This window comes from Gavialis gangeticus, unplaced genomic scaffold (assembly GCF_001723915.1).
Source record: "Gavialis gangeticus isolate Ggan-Ray unplaced genomic scaffold, GavGan_comp1, whole genome shotgun sequence".
Lineage (NCBI taxonomy): Eukaryota > Metazoa > Chordata > Crocodylia > Gavialidae > Gavialis > Gavialis gangeticus.
In genome coordinates, this window is record NW_017728998.1 from 12,341,723 (window position 1) to 12,346,996 (window position 5,274).

Sequence of the window (5,274 nt, forward strand, 5' to 3'; positions counted from 1 at the left end):
AGAGAGAGAGAGAGAGAGAGAGAGAGAGAGAGAGAGAGAGAGATCAGTGTGTGTGTGTGTATATATATATATGTATATGTATATATATATATACACACACACGCGTGCGTGTATGTGTGTGCATGTATGTATGTGTATATGTATATATATTTATATAGATGTCAACTTGTATACGTTGACAGTATACAGGAATTTATTTCCATCATAGAACAAGACAAAGGAGCAAGTGGGGGACTTGGTTCATACAGTCTCTTTTTTTCTTCAAAATTTCTTTCACATTTTAAATGAATGTATGTAGCCTATCGTCAAGTTCCTTTTCATGATTAATTTCAGAGGAAATTACCACAAATTAATTAACGGTTAGGAATAGTCATGGAAAAGAAAATCTAAGCTGATGTTGAAGAATTTGAAAGAAAGAAAAAAAGAACAGTGGCCCTTCTATGTGCTCAGGTATCTCAAGATCCCGTCCTGCAATGGACTCAGCATTGCAGTCATTAAAGCGGTGAATGAAGGGGTGGGCTGAGTGGGAGAGCCCAAAGATATAGGTACCGCCTGAATAAAAGAAAAGACTGAATTCCTCTTTTCTGTTTCCCCTTCCCTTTCAAATGTTAGCCATTTCAGAGACAAGATGCCATGTGGTGTAGCTTTTTCACTCTCTGCTCAAATGATCTTTAGAAGAGTGTCCTCCAATCCAGCACATGTAATTGCTAAATCTCTATACCTGCTCGGGGGGTGCCTTCCAAGTGAACCCATGTAAGTATTAGTCACAGCCTTGTACCACATCCACATCCTATGCACATATATATTTATACACATATATACCCTCTTTCATTATGGCTCGGTCAAGAGTCCTAAGAGTAGAATTTTTTGCCTACTCAGTTTGCTTCACAATGAGTCGTCATTTAACAAATAATTTTTATTATTGAGGATTTTTATTTCATGTCTTTTCTTTCCAGTAGCAGCAGGGGAGCAGATTAAAAAGTGTAGTTGTAGGAAGTGGGATCCTGAAACCCCTGCATTAAGGTGTTGTCTAACCACGGGGATCTTTTAAGTCCCATAACTGTTTTTTCCCCTTTAATGTTCACAAGACACCAAGTCTTGCCTCTCTTTGTATCCTCTCAACTGGCCCAGTCACGGCTGCTGAAATCGCGCCCAAGGCCCATCCAGATCCAGAAGCCAGGCATACCTTCACCTGGTAGGGGCTCTCACGCCAGACCTAGCGTACACGGGCAGGGCCGAGCTCCCCATATAATATAGTTGCATCTGCTGCTTTATTGAGGAGAGGGAGAGAGGGATAAGGATGGTAGCCTGGTGGTTATTTTATCTTATGGAACAGCTCAGTTGTAATTTAATTCAATGACAGTTTCATGTAAAAGGTATACATATGCCTGCCTTAAACAAGTGCACTCTCTGTGGCCCAGAACCATGAATCCTTTTCTGCCTCGTGGCTTAGCTTCAAGAGAAAGGGTGGGGAGTGCCTCTCTCCCTCCTGAAAGATTCAACCCTGATGGTTAAGGCTCCCTTCTGGGAGTGGGGAGATGCGACTCTCTCAGGCAAAGGAAGAATGGAAGCTTGGTCTCCAACTTCGTGGGTTACCTGGTGGTAGCCACTGGGTCATTATGTGAAGGGGAGCTGCCACCACCTTCTCTGCCTGCCATGTTTGCAAGAGAAGACTGAGCCTTACCAATTTATTGGAGAGCGTGCCTCCCTGCACAGGGTTTAAGAGTCTGCTCCAGGCATCTCATAAGAAGTTAAACGTTGTAACGTCCAACTTCTTATGCCACATCTGACAGCTAGGAAAAGTCCTCACTTTCTGCAAAGCTTGAGCAAGAGGCACATTTTGAAGTCCCAACTCATTGGCCCAGCACTGTGCAGAACAAAACCAGTCCATTAGGCAGGCCAAAATGAGAAGCAGCACGTCTGTGAAGGTTAGTTAATTTAAAGTGGCGCCCAACTAATGAATTCAATGGTGAAAGCTCAAAAAGAGGCTCCGATCGAGATGATAAAATCAACAGTTATTTAAAAATAACCACATCAAAGAACAAAGGGAAACCTATTTTAACCAGTGCTACTGACTTGCTAACTGCCCATGTTACATGTAGTGCTACAAAAAAAGTTCCCGTTTCAAATGGGAACTTTTCTTGTAGTGGATCCATTATTTTTGTGCCACAAAACATCTGGACACTTGCTTTCTGCAGGGCTATAAAGGTGTACGTAGCTGTACTACAAAAGTAATGTGTACCCAAGGCCCAGATGTTTTCCAGACTAATTGAAAAGACACGATCATTATGATGCAAATCAGACATGCATGTAAATGTTCAACAATGCTTTCATATGATTACCAGCTGGTCTAATAGAAGGTATCGTTTTGGAACCAAGAGTTCTAGTTTCTTGTATGTCTTTTTGCCTCTGATCAACATGGCTACCAAGTACACCCCTTCAAATGGTTACACATTTTGACATAGGCAGACAAGGTTCTTTGGGTAAAAGTGATCTTTTATTAGACCAACTGCTTGCAAAGAAAAACTTTTCAAACTATTTGAGTTGGCCTAATAAAAGATATCAGATTCACCCAAAGAACCTTGTCCATCTATGTCCTTAGAACAACACAGCTACAACTTGTATCCCTGAAACATCATGACATACACAGTCGACTACACTCTTGAATGCAAAATATTTTGTTTGTAAGGGCAACCTGTGTAATAAATAAGAATTGGTAAAAAAAAAAAATACTTTACACTTCTTAATAGTGCTTTGATAAAAAGGCCTAGAGAACTGGCTGACATTTATAACATTCCTTTGAAGCAGAGGAGAGGTTAAATGCAAACATAATTGTACTTAAACCTCTAACAACCAGGAAATGGATTGTCCAAGTGACATTGCAATTTTAGCTTATTTTGTTGAACCCATGAACTGGCTCCACAATGAGGAGCACAGTATGCAATCAGGGTCCCTGTTCTGCAAGCTGTTGGGTGTATTAGTGAGAGGCTTAGCCCTCAACTCTCATTGGTTCCGTGCAACCTCAGACAGTTTGAACATGCTCTTTACTGCCCTTCCACATCTTTAGACACCTAAATACCTTGATCTTTAAATATCTTTAAATGCTTTAGATTATTTGCATCAGATGCATTTCAAGGCAGAATCATTTTAATGCCCGGATATAGAAAGAGGAAGGAATATTTATAGGAATATTTTGGCCCATCTGACAACAGAGCAAGGGAGATGTTAAGTGAATTGGCCAAGGTCACACAACAAATTAGTTATGGAAGCAGGAATGATGCTCAGGTCTTCTTTCTCCCTAAAGCTTGCAGAGAAACACAACCTCCTTCCTCCAGTTATTTCCCATCATAACCAAATGCCCAGTCCCCCTCTTACTCGCATTAGAATAGCCGAGTTGAATAACAAAAGCCTGCCTCTGATATGAATGCAAAAGCCAACATTTATCTTATTGCAATTCAAGAGATCTAATGCTGCTTACAATCACTGCTTCTTTCTTATCACGCTTCATGAATATTCTGAAGTTCCCAAATAGTTAAAAATAGCATTGCTTATTTGGAGAGCTTCTTTGTAATATCATTAAGCATTGTATATCTCAACTGTTCTGCACAGCAGCATTTTCAGTTATTTCAAATAGCCCCAATGTATTTTACAACAAAAAAATCTTTGTGTATCCCTCAATGATGCCAACAGCAAGCAGCTCAAATCTTTTTCTTAACTGATAGGAAATCAATCTCCTGACAGAAGCAATATATTAGAATGAGTGACACCAGACCAGAGTAATGCTATGCTTAATATTTTATTTATATTTTTATGTAAACAATTTGCTTTGTAGGCACAATATAACAAAAGCTCTAAAGCAACAAATACAATTAAACAATGTTTCAGTTCACTTCAATCAGGCTTAAGTTAAAGAGAAGCTTTCACAGTTCCTTTAAGGCAAATTGAGAAATAATTTGTTTCACTTGAGGAAACCATCCAATTATCTAGAGAGAAGTTGTTTAAATGACAGTGTTAGTAAGTGATCAATGCAAACCTTCATTTAGACTGCAATAAGATTTTGTTCTGTAATAGCCTTTTCTACACAATGCCCTCTATCACTCCAAAAAAAGCAATGCTACCTTTTGTGAAATCGCAGAAAATGCTCAAGGCTAACAGGGCATGTTCTGCTCTCAGTGAACCATGCTGCTTGCATTGAAGCGCATTGCAAATTTTGTTATTATTATTATTTTAAAAGAGTAGGATAGAACTTTCAGTTCATTCAGAATTATATCATGATTATATTTTGTAGTTCAACTGTAGAGTGGATTTAGAAGAATGCCATTGTACTCACCGGGTTTATTCTAAGCCTGTATGATGGAGTTTTAGAGATTAGAAAGTTCCTCTAAACTGGCATAAAATAACTAGAAAAAATGCTTCTTTTGATCATTGCCCTCCATCATGTCTACAGATACTCTAGGAACACTCACTTTTGTTTGACTCCCTGGGAAATGTAACTGCAGCACCAATAATACTCGAGTGTTAGCAGGACTGGTTTGTCACTTTGCTTGCCCTAGTTATCTAAGGCCTTGAGAACGTCACTTGGCTGCCAGCTCAAGGATCCTAAAATTGCTACTCAGTTTGGTGTTACATGAAATGCGTAGGATATGCGTTAGGTGCATTGCAGGACAACATGGCTATAGCAGCTTTAAATAAAACAAACCATATGTCTTATCGTTGTCAGCTTATGAGTACTGAAAGTTAAACAGCTGTTCCTTTAAAGACTCAATATGGCAATCCCAATGCCTGTAAAACTTCCAATGGATGAATTGTATCTGAATACAGACTGAGTTTGAGCCTAATGCAACACTGATACTGTAGAATAATACAGGCATAAAAAGATGACACCATCATACTGAAACCCTGAATGGACTAATGAAGGAAAAAAATCCTGTTGCGACTAGTACTTCAAAACAAAAAGTACTTTTTTCTAGCATTTCCCCTTTATATAATTGTTGCTTTTTTCATTATTAGTATTTTTTTTTTGCAACCCAAGGTAAAATCATTTTAAATGAATATTCTGTACAACTAACTAGTATTAGAGCAATAACAGTGCGAGTATACTAGAGAGGAGGACATTAATACTCAGTCAGCATTGACTAAATGGGGAAAAAAAAACCCTTCAAAGATTTCTCCAAGTCCACAAAGTCCAAATCCAGACCTATCATTCCTATCTGGTTGAGAAAAGCCTGAGAATCACCCACCCCCCGCCCCAACTTTTTTTTTTTTTTTTTTTTT